Source organism: Bactrocera neohumeralis, chromosome 6 (genome assembly GCF_024586455.1).
Source record: "Bactrocera neohumeralis isolate Rockhampton chromosome 6, APGP_CSIRO_Bneo_wtdbg2-racon-allhic-juicebox.fasta_v2, whole genome shotgun sequence".
NCBI classification, from domain to species: Eukaryota; Metazoa; Arthropoda; class Insecta; order Diptera; family Tephritidae; genus Bactrocera; species Bactrocera neohumeralis.
This window is the reverse complement of record NC_065923.1, coordinates 35,804,769-35,824,893: the sequence shown is the minus strand read 5'-3', so window position 1 is coordinate 35,824,893 and position 20,125 is coordinate 35,804,769. Positions and strand designations below refer to the sequence as shown.

At 35.9% G+C, this 20,125-nt stretch overlaps 2 protein-coding genes and 1 pseudogene across 4 annotated transcripts in view; 1 reads left to right on the top strand and 2 right to left on the bottom strand.

The window, feature by feature from the left end:
- The window catches only part of LOC126763001 (kelch-like protein 5), a 157,061-nt gene that overhangs the window by 91,597 nt on the left and 45,339 nt on the right, over positions 1-20,125 (bottom strand). The gene's annotated exons all lie outside the window — the stretch shown is intronic.
- The window catches only part of LOC126763003 (kelch-like protein 5), a 106,040-nt gene that overhangs the window by 66,239 nt on the left and 19,676 nt on the right, over positions 1-20,125 (top strand). The window lies entirely within an intron of this gene.
- LOC126763022 (uncharacterized) lies at positions 6,224-16,490 on the bottom strand (annotated as a pseudogene).

Below are 20,125 nucleotides of genomic sequence, written 5' to 3'. Positions count from 1 at the left end.
CTTTGATTGGGTCAGACTTAACTTTTGGGCAAATCCTTTGTCACGATTTCTCAATTTATTACGGTGTATAAACAACATGTAGCTCAATGTTGGCGCCTGGTCGATGCCGATAACTTCGTTTGGTGAAAGTGGCAGCACTTTGTTTGAGAACATTTTTAGAACTTACTAAAATGAGGATAGCTAAAGTATGACAGATCTGCTCTGCAGTTGAGTTGTAAGCTGAATAATGTTTTTTAGCAACTGGTTTCAATATTTATGGAAAAGTTGCGAAGGTCAGATCTTTCAGTTATTCAGATTTTCACAGGTAGACTCACACCTCAAGTTACTAAAATGTTAAGATAAACTCAGCGAGTGATAATGTCGGCAATCTATTTAAATCTTTACAAGTACATAATTTATACATAAATTATCGAAAAGCAACTTCTACACATATAAAATTACTCATATTTATGATACGAGTTGAGGGAGTTTACTACCTGTACTTAAAAAAAAATTTCAGAAAGTCATTGGTAGTTTTCAAGGATTTCTTTGTTTTTGTGCGTTATTTATTTTTTTATTATTTCTGCTTAAATTAAGTTGGCCATTGTAATTCGTAATTTGAGCAATTGTAACGAGCAAACAAATTTTTCGACATTATTTTAATTTTTATAATAATGTGAGAAGAATCATAATCCCACATTGAGCTATACGCTATTCCGTATGCCGCAGCTTTTCTTACATTAATGAAAATTTAATTCAAAAATTTTGAGTAATTAAATTACAGTGTATTCAAAAAACAAGATTTCCTTTTCTCAAGTGTAGCTTATGATTCTTATACCAGTATTTCCACATATACCACTGAAAGCGACCTCCAGGTGTGTTGGAGTATCCAAATGAAACCTTTCATAGACATTAAATTATTTCTTAATATTTTGATGCCAGTACTTTGCTCAACAAAATCGACCATCGTAAAAATCGAAAATTCATCTTTTGGTTGTGTAGAATAACACGTGTAAACCCTTTGACAAACAAACTTTTGGCAAACGTTATAGGCAGTCATACAAACCAAAAAAAAAAATACCTTTGCTGATACCCAGGAGTTTTAAATTACAATTTTATTTTACCTTTTGAGCACAGAAGTATCTAAACCCTTTTTAAACTAACCTTTTTTAGCTTTTGTTAGACTCAAAATGAATAAAAATAGCTTTGTCCTCACTTTCACATGTTATGTGATTCCTTCCATTTCCTGACTTGTCATCTGCGTTTTCAGTTTCTCCATAATGTTCAGATACAAATTTATAACTCGAATTTAGGTACTTTGTGATTTTTTATAGTCCATTTGGGATCTTTCGGAGGGTTCGTTAGAAAGGCTGTTTCAAAACAAAAAACTTCTGCAATATTTTCAACAAGATCATGGCATATAAAGGTTGTTTTCGAGAGTTATAAACTTCCTTAGAGACATAACTTCTTCTTCTTCTTAATTGGCGTAGACATCGCTTACGCGGTTATAGCCGAGTTAACGACAGCGCGCCAGTCATTTCTTCTTTTCGCTACGTGGCGCCAATTGGATATTCTAAGCGAAGTCAGGTCCTTCTACACTTGGTCCTTCCAACGGAGTGGAGGTCTTCCTCTTCCTCTGCTTCCCCCGGCGGGTACTGCGTCGAATACTTTCAGAGCTGGAGTGTTTTCATCCATCCGGACAACATGACCTAGCCAGCGTAGCCGCTGTCTTTTAATTCGCTGAACTATGTCAATGTCGTCGTATATCTCGTACAGCTCATCGTTCCATCGAATGCGATATTCGCCGTGGCCAATGCGCAAAGGACCATATATCTTTCGCAGAATTTTTCTCTCGAAAACTCGTAACGTCGACTCATGGGCTGCTGTCATCGCCCAAGCCTCTGCACCATATAGCAGGACGGGAATTATGAGCGAATTATAGAGTTTAGCTTTTGTTCGTCGAGAGAGGACTTTACTTTTCTATTGCCTACTCAGTCCGAAGTAGCACCTGTTGGCAAGAGCAATCCTGCGTTGGATTTCCAGGCTGACATTGTTGGTGGTGTTAATGCTGGTTCCTAAATAGACGAAATTATCTACGACTTCAAAAATATGACTGTCAACAGTGACGTGAGAGCCAAGTCGCGAATGCGACGACTGTTTGTTTGATGACAAGAGATATTTCGTTTTGCCCTCGTTCACTGCCAGACCCATTTTCTGTGCTTCCTTGTCCAGCCTGGAGAAAGCAGAACTAACGGCGCGGGGGTTGAGGCCGATGATATCAATATCATCGGCATACGCCAGCAGCTGTACACTCTTATAGAAGATGGTGCCTTCTCTGTTTAGTTCTGCAGCTCGAACTATTTTCTCCAGAAGCAGGTTGAAGAAGTCGCACGATAGGGAGTCGCCTTGTCTGAAACCTCGTTTGGTATCGAACGGCTCGGAGAGGTCCTTCCCGATCCTGACGGAGCTTTTCGTGTTGCTCGACGTCAGTTTACACAGCCGTATTAGTTTTGCGGGGATACCAAATTCAGACATCGCGGCATACAGGCAGCTCCTTTTCGTGCTGTCGAAATCAGCTTTGAAATCGACGAAGAGGTGGTGTGTGTCGATTCTCCTTTCACGGGTCTTTTCCAAGATTTGGCGTATGGTGAATATCTGGTCGGTTGTTACTTTTCCAGGTCTGAAGCCACACTGATAAGGTCCAATCAGTTTGTTGACGGTGGGCTTTAATCTTTCACACAATACGCTCGATAGAACCTTATATGCGATGTTGAGGAGGCTAATCACACGGTAGTTGGCGCAGATTGTGGGGTCTCCTTTTTTATGGATTGGGCATAGCACACTTAAATTCCAATCGTTGGGCATGCTTTCGTCCGACCATATTTTACAAAGAAGCTGGTGCATGCACCTTATCAGTTCTTCGCCGCCGTGTTTGAATAGCTCGGCCGGCAATCCGTCGGCCCCTGCCGCTTTGTTGCTCTTGAGGCGGGCAATTGCTATTCGAACTTCTTCATGGTCAGGTAATGGAACGTCTGCTTCATCGTCATCGATTGGGGAATCGGGTTCTCCTTCTCCTGGTGTTGTGCGTTCACTGCCATTCAGCAGGCTGGAGAAGTGTTCCCTCCATAATTTTTCCTAAGAGGCTTACTAAATATTAAAAGCAATTAATTTAAATGCCTTTATGCGGGCCTAATTGTACAGTACTCTAATTGTCCGACATGTTTGGATGTTGTTTCCTTTTTAATTACTCTTTCACTTGACACTTTAAGCAAAGAACCTGAAAGGGTTTGCCGTACTTATATAAATGTACGGAAGTATTTTCTTTTTATTTTGCATATATTTCAAGTCACAATATTTCCTGTCGAAAGTACTTACACTCATACGTGTAGGGAAATATGCATAGATAAACCATATATTTATATATATATGTAGTTGTACGATGAGGCAAGCAGTGGTGTGTAATTGATTTTAATTAAATTTCTTCAAAGAAAGGATTCAGTTTTTAAAAAATTTATAAGAATAACATATGTGTTTAACTTTAAAATTATCTACATTCAATTTACGGAGAAGCTGATTTTTTGTATTTGGAAGCTCCGGGTATAGCCGCGTAAGAGGCGTGAATTGCGTGAATACACAATGTTCGAACACTCCCAAACTAGGTTCTTACTTACTTACTTTCGCTTTCAATTTCAAAGAAAAATAAACAATGTTTATTATTTTATTTCTTTCACCTCACAAATATAATTTTAGGCAAATTTTGTAATTTTATTGACCAATTAAAAACTTTATTTGCTTGTGTAGCTTTCACATTTTAAAGTTGTAAATTTCATAAATTTTTAGCAGTAATCGCTTGTTGTATTTTTAAGTTCATGCAATTTCTGATTACTTTGTGTAAAGTTTACTCATTAGTGTTGGACCATAAAAAAATACTCAATCGTATTCATAACTTTCCAGCGAAATTGATTTTAGTAATTATTCGTGATTCATAAGCTTTGCTATTTTTTATGTTTGACCCTGCCATAACAATATTTTGTTAATTTCGAATTTTAAGTATTCCTCATGGAACACCCCAGTAAATTGATAGACTTCGCTCAGTCACAGTACTTATGCCGTAAACAAATCGCTCACCATTGAGGACCTGTCGGCGAACAGTGGAAGCGTACTTCAAGTGGAAATCCCGTTCCTTGCTGCATAAACGATTTCTATTCAGTTTTGCTTTCTTTTGCTTTTTTGTACTGATTGCTGAAGCACCTCAGTGGCCCCCTCCAACCTCATCTGTAAGAGTGAGTCGGTAGAGTTTTCAATTGCTTGCTAGCAGCGTCAGTTTGCCTTACTGCCTCCTTATGCTACTTGAAGGTTTTTCCGCATTGTCATTGCGCTCGGATACAGGTGACTAGGATTGACAGTTGAGGCCTGGAATAATTAAACAAAAATGTAAAGAAATACAAAATTAAATTTTTACAATTTTCTAAAGTTAATATAGAACCACTAAATACTTGTAATAAATAATCACTCAAACGGCTGCACTTGGAAGGTTACTCAATCTGCCACCAATCGGAATTGCAGTGGAAAGCTCGGAGGTAAAACCAGCTGCGTGATTGGCGGTGTAGGGTGAATTTTCTCACATAACTTAATAGCTTAGCTCGATAGGCAGGGGGTCGGTGGATAACATAGACCTCATACCTTCACACTTTATCCAGAAATGAAATAGCTGATTAGATTTCCAAAAGTGCCACCCGTCATCTTTTTACTCATACGGTCTCGAAAGAACTGCCGGTCTCTTGACAGATAAGAACCTACTAGCATCACCTGCGAGTCCGATAGAGCTAGGTAAGGACAATACATGCAGAAAGTGCAGCGAAGTAAGCAAAAGAAAGACACTGCTATACCAATTTCCTCCACTATCTAAAATTCGACTGAAATATATAGTGTCTTCGCAGTTCAAAGGGTTTGACGAAGTATAAAATTAGATATCAAGTCGCTCTTAAAGTTCGAGGCGTCCAAAAACCGATATACATATATATTTAATTTTTTTCCCAACGACCGGAATCTAAAACAAATAAGACAAATTTTAATCTCAAACATTCAGAGCAAAAAATAATATTTTAAATTTAAATCTCAAACATCTAGGATTAAAACTTGAGAATGTAATAAGAGGCTTTCGTACAAACATGCACGTTTTTCAGCTCGACTTCCAAATAGTTCCAAACAAACTAAGTTCGTTCGTCACTGTTTGCCTAAAGTCAAATGTCCCCCCCATGCAGTATCCCATTTAAAGATAACCGTTGGAAAATTTTGAGTCAAATGCCAACTTACGGCTGTCAAATGCCAACTTACGGCTGTATAGACTATATCGCTTGTAAATACTATGTATGAGAGTTTATATGTGGCGCTCTCACGAGTGGAGAGGAACTGTAGTGTACGTATAAATAATCACTCGCGTGGGCGCCAGCTGTGTGAATCAGCCGCACAAAAGTCTGATACTCTGACTTTAGTTAAAATTTACAGCGCCACAAAACTGCCGTTACACTCTCATGCCTCATGTAGGCGCAGCATTCAGCGATATTTATGCTCATAAATTTTTGCGTATTTACCAAAATAGTTTTGAAAATTGAAAGTAATTTCTTCTGCATGGCAAGAACTAAAATAGAACCCCAGAATTGCGTCATAGCAATAACTGATTCGCTTTTAATTATAAATAACTACGACTTAGTGGCGGACTTTCCTTTGCGGCAAATAACTCAGTAAGTTTTCCAGCCCGTTTGGCGCCCTTTCGGTAGTACTTGATTGACCGTTCTGTATGGTACTCGTATAAAGTTAGCCGAATAATGAAAAAGCTCACATTACGTACATGTGCACTGGGGGTGTACTTACCCGATTTAATCCATTTTAATCACAAGCGTCTTCTCTCCATTTCATTATGATTTCTTAGATATTGACCAAAGTCAGAATCAAACCATGTTGTTTGAAAATCCTTATGTTAAGTATATGACGTCGTTAGGAACCAATGAACCGATTTTTTCTCATTTTTAGCACCAGGACACATTATTGCAGGAAAAGACTTTCTGTAAGTTTCATTAATACTTTGTGGAGATTAATCGCTATTTTCGGCAAAAAGTCAACAATAGTCACTCAGATCCGCATACTCGGTATCAGGAGCTTGATAATTCATGATCAGCTTTCGAGCATTATGTACTACAAGTAAGTTTATTCCGACTGTCTGACTGTTTGATTTATCTACTTTAAAATGAAGGTGATATATAGATGGATACAAACTTTTGTTATAAGGAAAGTAGGCGTGGTTGTATTCCTATTTAGCTCAGTTTCACACTCTAGCCAATAGCCAATTGTCAAAATAGTGCTACGTACGTACGTAGTTTGTAACATATAAAATATCTTCCAAAAGTGGATGATGCCACGCCCATTGTCCATTTTGGTTCGTATCAAGCTTTTCCCTGCCATTTTTGGGATATTGCATTTCTGTCATATTTATTTAGTGAGCAAATACATCTCTATAATACAACTCTATACTTTTTTCGACTAGCTCAGGCGAACAAAACTACTACACTATTTAGCAACATGTTGCGAGGGTATAAAAATTAGATTAATATATTCATAAGGCTGATGCCTTTGCAAAAGTCTTAATACTAATCATGTTTTAAATGATCTCACTGTATATACTTATAAATATGTAGTGCCTCAAATAACATTCACAGCTCTAAATACTTTTATGTTTTAAATGGCAAGACATAAAATAAAGTGATATCAAAATCCATATGTGTATAATATGTATGTATGTAAACATATGACACTGGAACTTAAATCTCCACTAAAATATTTATATACCTACATACATATTTAGATTTGCTCAAACATTAGAAGAAATCTTGATTCGAATTTGTTGGCCTTTCTTAAAGTTATGTGGTTGCATCACAATAACCACAGAGTTGGGCAAATGTGGTTTTGGTATTGTCAAATGTGTCGTTAACATTTCAAAGCTAGATTCATTTTGCATTTCGTATTGATGGGTGTCAAGTGTACCATTCATTTTGAAACATGCCGGGTTTAAGTGAGCCAAAATCAACCCTTTCGGTTGTGAAGAATAAGTGTTCATTATACATGTTGCGATAGTTCTGAATAATTTTGAGGTAAAATCTTATCTAAACGCCGCTTAGGCTTAAAAAATTCATTTGATTTTGTTGGCGCTTCACATACCAAAAACTTAACAAGGAATACGGACTGGAAGATGCGGTACAAAAATAATACATACATACGTGTATAAGTATGTTCGCTCGGAGTTGCGGTCACGTGTTTTTGTAATACTCTTTTCTTAAGGGGGTATTCTAGTCTAGAATTTTGAAAAAATGGAAATTTTTTTTTTCATAATTCGATAGTTTTGATATTCAAAAATATCTCCCTAAAAGGATTTTTCAAAACTCAAATTATTTTCAAAGTTATAGCCATTTTAGTGACGTGGCAACTAGACCGGTTGAGCGAACTCCTTTTTTTGATGCGGTAGCCACAATTCTAATGAGTGGATTTATTTGAAATTTGGCATGAATATTCTTTAAATATATCTCTATCACTAGAAGTAACAAAAAATAAAAATTTGAAATTTATAATATTCAAAAAAAAAAATCAACAAAATTGAAAAATTTGTGAAAAAATCGACCTTTTTTTGAGTAGCCGCCATTTTATGAAATTTTTTTTTTTAGTTTTGCTGCTTCATGATATAGCGACATTCGTACCCATTAAGAATCTGTCATTGTTTTATTTTTCAGATGACGACAAGGGTAGAAATCATGGCGATGAGGACACGGCCTCTTTTTTCCCCCCTTTTCTTCAAGGACGCATAACTCGATGAAAAAAAAATTTTTTTTTTTAATTTATTTTGTGTACTCTTCCAAATTTAGTAAACAAATGATAAAAAAATGGATAGTAAAAATATCTAGTGCTTCTTTTTTATTAATTGTTGAAAAAAGCTCGAATTTCGAGCCTCTAGACTAGAATACCCCCTTAAGATTTAACTGCAGAAAACAATGTTTCTTAAATAGTTACTGGCTTAGTTGATTGGAAATTTTTAATAGCTTTTCTCTTTCTTTTTTAAAGACTTTCTATGAATTCATCTGCTTTCCTCTTCCCTTTTCTGTTTTCATCCTCTTTGTCATTGTTTTTTTATAACATGATATCAATTGAATTTAGTTCCCAGAATTTGACTCAGTATTCAGCTGGTACATGTGACAGTTCAGTACTTGGAATTCATTCCTCAAATCAGTGGTATGTTCACTTTCGTTAACAATTTTTACAATCTGACGTATATGTTGATTACGGTGTCCGTTATTTCTAAAGTTCATTTTATTCCGCATTCATACAAGTGATCTGTACATTCTGTGTTGCTCATACGACGTGGTGTACTGTATTATGCTCAGTATACATATTGATACTTATCTTTGACTGCGATTAACTTTTAAAGAAACAGTTTTATGGAAGAGATAATTAAAATCTTTTTTATAAAGTCAAACAATTTTGTTTTGGAATATCGTTTTCTCAAAGTTGTAGAGTTACTCATTTAATGCAAAGTATCAAAAATCACATGCTTTATACATGAGAAAAGAAACTTATACTGTATAATTCAGACACGGTTTTAATAGAAAATTAAGATATTTTTAAGCTTTATAGGCTCACAAACTGAAGGACTAAAGCGCGTATATACAGACTAACTGTATACATGTTGTTCAGGATCTTAAAATGGAAAATAGCCAACATCCTAATACAGGGTCCGGAAAGTAATAGGACTGACTTTCTTCCACCGCGACTGTTCTTCGGAGCATAGCGCGCCGACTGGATTCGGTAGAGGTCGTTCCTAGCTAACGAGGGAGCGTCTGGTCAGTTATCTCCGAGCACCTGGAGAGTCAAGACAAACATTTTCCCACGACGTGTTTCTGTGAGTGTTGCAAGCTGAAAATGTAGCGTTCGTTAAACCAGAGGCACGCGATTAAGTTCTGTGTGAAACTCGGTAAATCCGCGTTTGATATGATCATGCAGGCTTACTCAGATGTTGATTAAGCAAGAAGTGGTGCGTTTCGGTAGCAAAAGGCTATTTGTTGGGCGGGAAGGGTCGCTGATGAAGACCGTGCTGGGACACCTGCGACTTCGGCAAACACCGACAAAGTGACTCGTGTGCGCCACACCAGGCGAACCGGTCTGCACCAAACGCATATTCTTCAAAGTGCTGTTGTTCAAGCCGCTGGTAACCAGGTACGTGCCTTTCGTACTGCGCTGCGTACCGTGTCGTGAAAACCGGCCTGATGAACGACGGGTTATTCTGCCGTCACCGTTTTTGAAAAAAACCAACAAGAAAATACGTTTGAATTTTTCGCCGAAAATTACTTAAATTAAGAAATTCGCGTAACTAATTGGAGATTTTCGTTAGTGAGTGATCAATTCTATTGTAGAAAGCCTCATCGATATTTACGACAAGCGCAAGAAAGTTTAAAAAGACGAAGACAATTACGATGAAGATCAGCATAAGCCAATTTCACGCTTCTCGGAGTGCGACAATCGGGGAAGATCGACGGTAATATAAACGGATAAATGTAGATGAAATAATAGAAGAACTAACTCGAATATGGATAGACACAGGGATTGCCAAAGAGTAGCATGGATGTGATGATCCAAGTCGTATCAGAACATGCCAAGCCAATGAGCAAATAATTTATGCTAGAACCCATTTGAGGACGTGACAGTATAATCATGGATATGATATTGCCAATAAAACCGAATATGCCGACAATATTCAATACAATGCCACAAACCCAAAACTCTAGACGGGTATTGTCATCCAGATGAAAGACATCCTTGATTGCTGTAGAAATTGTGGTAGGTGAAACTCTCTGTCAACTGGGGAAAGAGTATGCCGTCGTCCACAGCGCTGTTGCCGAGTGAGAATCTTGTGGAATCTGCGGGCGCAATATATTCAACGAAGACGTTGCTATCCGACACACTTTGTATGCCATACGTCGAACTATCCACAACAACATCAGCGGGCGGTAGCAAAGCGTGCTCTTGGCGTAGTTGATCCTGTATGCGTTGAGATGAATTTAAAGCATGAAAAAAGTGCGGTTCGAATTCGTGCGTCGTATTGAGTTCAGTCATCGGTCTGCGATAAGAAGCGAAGAAGAAAATTTCGTAATTTTCCTTACAAAACTTTTATATTTTGCATACAAGTAAAGCTTGAAAATATCACAAAACACTGGCTTTAACCTAAAGTACAGCATTCAATCAATAACGTCCTTAAAATTGTTGCAGCCTATTTATATAATTCTACACTTATTTTTATATATTTACCAAAAAAAATTGCAACGTTCTTTATATGCTTATAAAGCTGTATCTTTGGAGCTTTTAAAATTATTTATAGCAATTTTACATTTGTAAAAGTTTTTATTTTATTTTTTGGTTTTTTATTTAACTTTTTAGTACTTTTAGTCAAGCTTTTTTATAACATACTCTTTATTTGCTTTTAATTATTAATCAACGTCAAATATTCAGTTTTTTATTTCTATCAGTAATCTCTTGCCTAACCCTCTTTTTACTTCATGTTAAGCCTTTTCCGAAAAGTATGAGTCATTAAAAAGCATTCAAAGTATCCACAACTCTCCAGCGAAATATATTTAAATAATCACTTGTGAGCAAATATAACATTTTGTATCAATTCGCTGAATAATAAATGTTTATTATTTATATTCGCAAAAGCTTTGCTATTTCATGTTTGACTCTGGCATTTCAAAATTTTCTTCATTTCTAGTAGCAAGCACACTTCACTGAATCCTACAATTGCGAGTTGGTAGTTCTGATACAGCTCTCTTTGCGCCAAAAAATTCCGGTTTGAACGCTCCATTAGTTGTATATACATACATACACATGTAAGTATGAATTTCCTCAGTTTAGTTTCAGCTTTCGTTGCCTTTTATAGTTTTAGTTGCTCCAAGGATATGACTCTAGTTAACGTCCCTTCGCGTTCATATCTCTCACTTGTCTCTGTGCCTGCAGCGTTTTCAATTGCTTGGCAGCAGCGTCAGTTTGGTTTACCGTATCCCTTTTATGACTTGATAGCTTTTCTCCATTTCGTAAAGCTTGTCGCCACGGTCATTCAGTCAAATGATATGTATGTTGACAAGGAAACTTGCAGTTGCAACTACTTAAATATCACACGTGCGCTGGAGAATTGGATTGCCAAGTGAAGACTTGTGTAAGCACGAGCTGCAACAAAAAATATAATGAAATTCAAAGTTAAACTATGTATGCGCAATTTTTATACTCTCGCAACAAAGTTGCTAAGGAGAGTATATAGTTTTGTTCACATTACGGTTGTTTGTAAGTCCTAAAACTAAAAGAGAGAGTAGAGTTGAAATCCGGATATCTGTCTGTCCGTCCGTCCGTCCGTCCGTGCAAACTGTAACTTGAGTAAAATTGAGATATCATGATGAAACTTGGTACACGTATTTCTTGGCTCCATAAGAAGGTTAAGTTCGAAGATGGGCAAAATCGGTCTACTGCCACGCCCACAAAATGGCGGAAACCGAAACCTATAAAGTGTCATAACTAAGCCATAAATAAAGATATTAAAATGAAATTTGGCACAAAGGATCGCATTAGGGAGGGGCATATTTGGACGAAATTTTTTTGGAAAAGTGGGCGTGGCCCCGCCCCCTACTAAGCTTTTTGTACATATCTCGGAAACGCCTATAGCTATGTCAACCAAACTCTATAGAGTCGTTTCCTTCAGATATTTCCATATACAGTTCAAAAATGGAAGAAATCGGATAATAACCACGCCCACCTCACATATAAAGGTTATGTTGAAAATCAATAAAAGTGCGTTAACCGACTAACAAAAAACGTCAGAAACACTAAATTTTACGGAAGAAATGGCAGAAGGAAGCTGCACCCAGGTTTTTTTTTTTAAATTTAAAATGGGCGTTGCGTCGCCCACTTATGGACCAAAAATCATATCTCAGATACTACTCGACGGATTTCAATGAAATTCGGTATGTAATATTTTCTTAACACCGTGATAACATGTGTGAAATATGGGTGAAATTGGTTCACAACCACGCCTTCTTCCAATATAACGCTATTTTGAATTCCATCTGATGCCTTCTCTGTATAATACATATCGTCACCTGAAATGCAAAATAACGTATCATCAAAAAATTCGAAATTGAGTGTCGTATTGATTACGCTTCACTACTTCAAATTACATACATTATATTACATATGTTCAACGTTTTCAGGTTCTGCGGTCAGATATAAACCAGTTTTAACCAATATTAAAATTTTGTTTCACTCATGTCCCATTTTATTTCATGTTTCATTCATGCAACTGTAAATTTCCGAAAATGTTGTTACGTTATTTTGCATTTCAGGTGACGATATATACATTAGGACCCAATGATGATAGCGGAATAAAACTTTACACAAATACGGTATTTGAAAAATATGTAAATGACGGATAATGATATCTCGATTATCACTTTATCATGTGAGAGTATAAAATGTTCGGTGACACCCGAACTTAGCCCTTCCTTACTTGTTAAATTTAATATAGAAAAATTGAAGTAACAAAATTCTTAGTAATATAGTTTTTAGTATGACGCACACATATAAAGACAAGCGCAAGTTCGAGAATCTGTATTAGATACATGAGGTCCAGTTGAATCATTGACGCGATTTTTATTCATTTTTGACACTAGAGCACAGAACTAGGAGAAACAAAATATTTGGTTCCGTTGGAACTTAATTTTCTGGATTATTCCTATTATTTTTCGTGCAAATGCTTTTTGCTGAAAGCCTCTGGTTTACCGTGTCTGCCTCACGCTTGCACATTTGTGTTGACATCATATCTGTTGAAAAATTTATGAATCAAATGCCGGTTTTGAACTTGCCTACAGATATATGATAACATCGTTAATAAGTAAGTGCAGTAGTAACTATGTATGTGGGAGGACGCCCCCGAGTATGTGAAGGAACTCTAATATTCATGGAAGCATTAGTTTAAATAACCACTTAAATCGAGTGGGCGCCAGTTGTGTGAACCAGTCACACAAAAGGTTTACGCTTTGTTGTTTGTATAGCCATAATTTAAAGTGCCGTAAACTCAGAATGCCTCGTGTGGGCGCAGCATCGTTTTTGACATTTTTTTGCATGTAATTGTGCTCGAATACGAGTATAACCCAATTGTTTGGTAAATTCACAGTAATTGGTTCTAAATTAAAAGAACAACAAAATAAGTAACCGTAAAGAGTATTCGCGCTTTACTTTTACTTATAAATAACGACGGTTTGGTGTCGGACTTTTTATTGCAATCAATTACTAAAAAGTTGCCCAGCCTTATTGGCGCCACAAAGACCAAATGACACAATTTCCGGCAGCTAATGGTCACCAATGAGTCAACAGACGTGACTTCACGCAAATTGTTATATGTGTATATGTGAGTGCCTCTGTGTGTATAAATGTACTCAGCAGGAAACGATTTCTTCCGGAATGTTCCTTTTGAAGGAGAAAATATATATCTGTAAATGGCGGATTTCATTTCTAATAATAATTGCCAAAAAGTTAAAATAATCTGAAAGTTTAAAGTGATATACATAAATAATTATAATATATATATGTATATATATATTTATGAAAATAAGGAAATTAAGGGATAAATAAAATATCGTAGCTATTGCTGTGGAGCAAAGTGTTGGAGAAGATCCGATTGACTCCATCTACCATGCATGCACTCTATGGAAGATTTTGTGGAAGGATCTTAGTTTGAAAAAAAAGTTGTCGCATTTGCAGTATAGTTACAATACAACCTGTACCATCCGCAGCAAGTTCTTATATGAACAACTTTTTAATTTGATGCCATGCAACTGATCAATTAACCCATACACTGACCGCCATATTTGGCTAGAATATCATTATACAGTTTTATTTTATATGGGAGATGGGTTAATTTTTGGTTCTTTATACAATTCCTATGTTAAAATAACTATATCCGGTATTGTAACCTCACTGACCTTTGCTAAGCTATACTTGTTGCCCATTCGCTTGACAATTAGACATCTCGCTGATAGCATTGGAATATCATTTGGCTCCGCCCAGATGAATTGTCTTAGGGACATGCAGGATATCCAAAATCGTTTCCAAGAAAACGGAAGGAAAATACGCATGCCTTTTACTCACATGGCTATGCAGGAAGTGCAGAGAAGTGCGCATAAGATAGACACTAGAACACCTCTTCTGCTTTTCTTCGGCTTTGTAACTGCCATTACAAAGGAACTCAACGTCTGTGTATGGCATGACAGCCACTTACTGTAGTCTAACTTAACCTACATTGTTGAGAAAAGGTTTTGACTGTCATCCACCTGTACGTACGGCTTGGAACCCATCACATAAAAGATATACCACGATGAAAAATTACCCAAGGCCTTAGTTGAGGAAGCCCGTTTATAATGACGAGCTGGTACCAACGCCTCTCAAGTGCGATGGATGGGATGTGTGAGGAGAATTTGTTTTGAAGAGTTGTTTCTGCAATAGTTTTTTACGTAAACTTTTAAAGTATAGTCTCCAATCTTTCAGGATTTGAACTCTTTGAAATTGTTTACAAATTTAATTTCATTGAGCTCTATAGATCGTTTTTTCCCATTGTAGGATGTAATCTGCATTCCAAATATTAGTATTTGGATTGTAGAACTCGAAGCTATATATTTTCCTCTGCATAATGTGGCTATTGTAATTGAAATCAAGTGGCAGGTCAAGCATAAGAAGAATATACAAAATCTCAAACTTGTGGAATTTCGGCTTTATTTCTTTAAGAATGAACTCTTAGTCATGCGATGTGATAAATATGATCGTATGATATCACTATGCTGCTTCCGTAAGTTAGATAAATAAGCTGATTTCTCGTGAGGTCACGAATAATCTCACTTGGACTGCTAGAGGTGTTTCCGCTGTGATACTCAGAACTTTTAGATAATGCAGAGATAATGATTTTGGTGTGAGAAACGAAGAACCATCAAAAAAGTTTGATGACGTCGAACTGCAAACAATATTGGATAAAGATGATGACAATCATGTTAAATATTGCACAACAAAACTATTTTCGATCGTTTGAAAGATTTGGAAAAAATCCAAAGGTGTGAAAACGCATTCCAAAGTAAACAGTAGTCTTTGAATCCTCCTGGTGGCGCCATCTATATGGCGACTGGTGCGGTAGAATCTGTTATCTTTATCGATTGTCCAGTGTTTCATGACATATCATTGATTGGAAGTGAAGTTATTGCGTTTTAAATGTCAGTATGATTGTATTATCGGTGCGAAAACGAGCTTCAAACAAAGAGCCAACATTAAATTTTGTTTTAAAATTGGTAAAACTTTTACCGAAACTTTTAAATTGATGAAACAAGTTTATGGTGATGATTGCCTATCCCGTAGCAGAGTGCACGAGAGGTTTCAACGTTTTCAAAGTGGTCGTGAGGACATAAATGACGATCAACATGTGGGCCCATCAAAATCCGTGATCACCGGAAATTCCATCGAAAATGTGAGTCATCAAAAATCACCGAAAACATCATTGAAATTCATGGAAATGGATCTGAATATCTCCAAAATATCGATTTATCGCATTTTGACCGAACATTTGGACTTAAGAAAGGTATATGTATGGTTTGTTCCGCACAAATTAGCTGATGACCAAAAATTGCTCAGAATCCAGCATTCGAAGGACATCAATAAAGAGGTACATATATTTGACCAAAAATCATATTTTAACTATTAATGAATAATATCATGATCACAGCTGCACTTGTGTTTGCAAATATGCATAAGCACTTTCGAAATGACAGCATAAACATAAACTAATAATACCAATTTGCACATACATTTTCAAATACCTAAGCAGAAAGCCAAAAAACTGAAGTGTAGATTTAAATACATCCAAATTTACTACAACACAAGCTTCCTTAATCTATTTACGAGCAAACAACCGCTCAACACCTTTACAACAATATCAAAATCACAACACATTAATCATAACACAAAACAAAACTAATGAGTACCGTTGACTTAGGAGCAGATTAATTGCCATAGTTGGTCACCAACATGGTCTTTTCTCATTTAACACGAAATTTATATAAACACTCATTACAACAAACACTAACGAGGCCCGCTTACGGCGGTGCACCACATATCTCAATTTCGTTTTATTTTTACGATTTTCTCTTATATACGAGTATGTACCAAATGTCACAGCGCTATAAAACCACAGGCAATGCGAGCAATAAAACACGAATCACCGAAATATAATTAATTTATTTGTAGCCTTTCGCACATTACGACTTGCACACCGGTTCGTTGACGCTTTTCCGTTTCGTTTTGACTTTTTGCGCCTTTTTTCGATTTTCGAATATAACGTTGCGTCCGAATTCGCTTTTCGCATAGTTCGCAAACGAACTGACACTGTCAGAGGTTGGAAGCCAACTGCTGACATTTACAAATTCGAAGATCCTTAACCGCCGGCACTTAGCAACGAATGTGTGTGGTTTTTCGAACATTGTTGGAACAAAGCGCAAACGCAATGGGGGTTTCATGGGAAGATACAAATTAAGCGAAAGTGTGAGCGTGTTTTCAACAAGCACCTCGCATTCGAATATAGGATTTTTGTTTATGAATGAAAAAATATGCAACGGACACGTTTGTGATAGAGAACATAAAACAGAAATAAAAACCAAGAAAATAAAATGTGGAATTCGTTTATATTTCATAATAAAACATTTGAAACATACAAAAACTATTTTTCAAAAAACACATGGAAAACTTTAATGATGAGTTCTAAATCATCAAAAACTTAACGTCACCTTTTTATCGTATTTCAAAATTGTTTTTATTACGAGATTCTTACGCGATTTATTCGTGTTGCTTTTGAGTGGCATTTCATGGTTAGTAATATTTTCATTGAGTTAAACTCGAAATGTTTTGACTCTTCTTGCTCGTTTTCTCTCGCTCTCTCACTGAATTACTTGAATAGCGCTCACTTGTTTTGAAATTTCATTCATGCTTTCAAACATTCATTTGCATTGCCTTAATTATGAATACTCCGAATGTTTATGCTCATACTTAGAGTACTTATTATCGATAAACATTACTATGTTATAAATAATCATTATCGTACTTTCTAGTGTAAACATTAGTTAATTAAGTCCCAAGTTTGGTTGGAAATAATTTTTACTACCAAATATACATTCGTGTACCTCACAAATAATTAACTTAACAAAAACTCTTTTTTGAAAAGAAGATACAAGTAATTTGTTCTGCTCGACAAAATACGGGAACCTCAAAGAATATGAAGAATTGAGTCAATATTATTGATAGGACCACCTCTTCGCATAGTTAAAAACCCATTGCAATATCACCATTGGGAAAAACATATCCTAAGCTTTGTAAAAAAAAGTCTAGTCCAGCATTAGGAAGATAGTCTTGTTGATATTTAGTCGGAATAATCTGATCAAATGATTCTCAAACATTTAGAAAGGTTTGAGAATGAACTCAAATAGGTTTAAAATACACACTCAATAAACTAATAAATCCACGATTACCAATCTTAGTGGAAATATTTACATATGATAAACGTTTTCTGCAATACCTGACATAGTGGAAAAAGAAGTCAAATGATAATAACCGTGCTGTATCAGCCATATTGAAGGAATTAAGCAGACATCTGTCGCTAAAAATAAGAAAATATAGTATATATGTATGTAGTGAGTTCCGAATTTTCTCTAGCCATTATATTTTTAATTCAATGTGTGTCGACAGTATAATTCTCATTACATAATGACTCTTAGATAATGTGTGTTAAACCTTAACAGAATTAAAGGAGACTGATTCGATAATCTGTTTCTTTTTCTATATCAAACATGGTCAATATCGATCCATCACTAATATGAATTTTTTGTAAGTTCGGCTGATTTGGATTTTAATACCATTTCGAGTATAAAACTTTATACTAAATAAGTAAGAAAAGGCTAAGTTCAGTTGTAACCGAACTTTATAACCCGTTTTTCAATAAGAGCCTAAGTCTTTTTGAATAAAACAAAAACGGTTTGGATATTAATGAAATTCTTTATTCTTGTGAAAGTACATTCGATGTCATTATGTATGGAACTCGATTTATTTTGCATGGCCACCACGGCGACGCTTGCAGAACTCCATACGCTAAACCCAATTATCGACGGTTTTCAAGCACAAATCGGCCCTGCTGCAATTTTACGTTTAGTTTGTAATTTCATAAGGAACAGAATTACTCTAATGTTTGCTGGCTGCGTCCAGTATTCAGTTGACATAATCGCTCAGTTTTAGTGCGGTAGTTTCAGCAAACATCTTTCGATTTTGGACCACTTTTACTCTAATGCATAATGCACATACGTATAGAAGAATACCGGAACGATCGGTCTTGCAACAAACGGACAATCATCCGGAAAGATCTCTTAATTTTCATAAGGTTTACGGGACTCATTTTTGTTGAGAGGATACGTTTGTTGAACAAATTTCGCAAATGTGCCTGGTGTACTCCAGACTCATGCAAAAAATGTATTGCGTAAGGCGATGATCATCCGGCCAATTACTTGCGCGGAAAATGGATTGCCATACAGACAACGAAGCAATCAATTTATTGATGGAATTTTTTGTCAAAGTGAAAAAATTGGGACTCTCGAATGAAATTTGTTCAAGCCAGCCGCGGAGGTCATTCGCCCTTCAAAACATAATGCCAAACCCTTATCTTTATAGTTAAGCTAAATTCTTTTCCATAACAAATAAATTGTTAGTATTAATAATAGTATATTCTAAAAAACCCCTGCACAAAATTCTACACTCTCACGCTCAGAAAAAAAATTGCTGAAGATATTGGGTCTGGATAGTAAAAAAGCCAAAACATTAGAAAGCACATCAGAAATCGTTGATTTCACAGTACCTTCGTTGTTGGCTTGGTAGCCCTTCGAATAAGGAAAAAAGTATACGCAAGTTCATAAAAGGCGTACTGAACTAAATTTGAACTGGCACTTAAAGCGTATTGGCAATCAAAAAATGGCAACACCGAAACTGGAGAGGATATTTTTCATTAATATTTTGTGGGATTCAGTGAAGAGGAAGAGAGGAAATTCTGAGAAAACCACGGGTCAGTGGTCAACAGTGCAAATTAAGCATATTAATTTTATTATGGCAAAGCCAAACTTTCCACCTTTTTCCAAAAGGGCGGTGTACAAGTTTCGTATGTACATTCTTTACTCGTTTTGATTTTATTGTATGAAATATTAACCGTTTCATTTTGCAAGATCGATTTTCAGATCTTTTTCGTTGAATAGCTGGCGGTGAAGCCTTTATAATTAATTTATTGGGACGGATGGACTGATGAAAATAACTGACGAAAGGCATAAAAGTAAAACGAAAAGGAGAAAAGGTTATTTTTTAGTAAAAAACCTTTTTGTTTAGCTAAGCGTTTTTAAGACAACACAGAAACAGCGGGTGTTTGCTTGCATAGCACTAGAAATTAATCTAAGATTTGTGACTACACAGTAGTTATGGCAAGTTAAAGCAATGTTAATTCTAGTATTTAATCGAAGGAATAAGCAAAATAAATTTTTTTGGCAAAATGGCGATTTCTAAAAATAAATCGATTTTTGACACATATTTCGCCTTTAAATCTATATACGTAAATAAAAATGAATCGTGAAAATGTATGTACGCTCATAACTCAATAACGCCTGGACCAATTCTTTTTCTTAAATGTTCGTTGAAGTTCAAAGATGGTTTTTACGGCGAGAAAAATTCGAATAATTTCCGAAAAACCGTTGTTAGTAACACTAAGAGAACGGTTGAACCAATCTTGAAAATGAAAGGTTGTTTGTTGTGGATCAGGAAAGGTTTAGAAACAAAATACCTTATACTTTTAATGAGAAGAAGTCGGATAATTGGACAATTCCAAAAAGTAACATTTTCCATACACATTTTTTTCAATTTTTGTTTGTTTTGTTTTTCAATATTTTGATTTGTAAATTATTTAAATTGTTCAATTGCTGAATTAGATGCTGAATGTATTCTGTTGAGT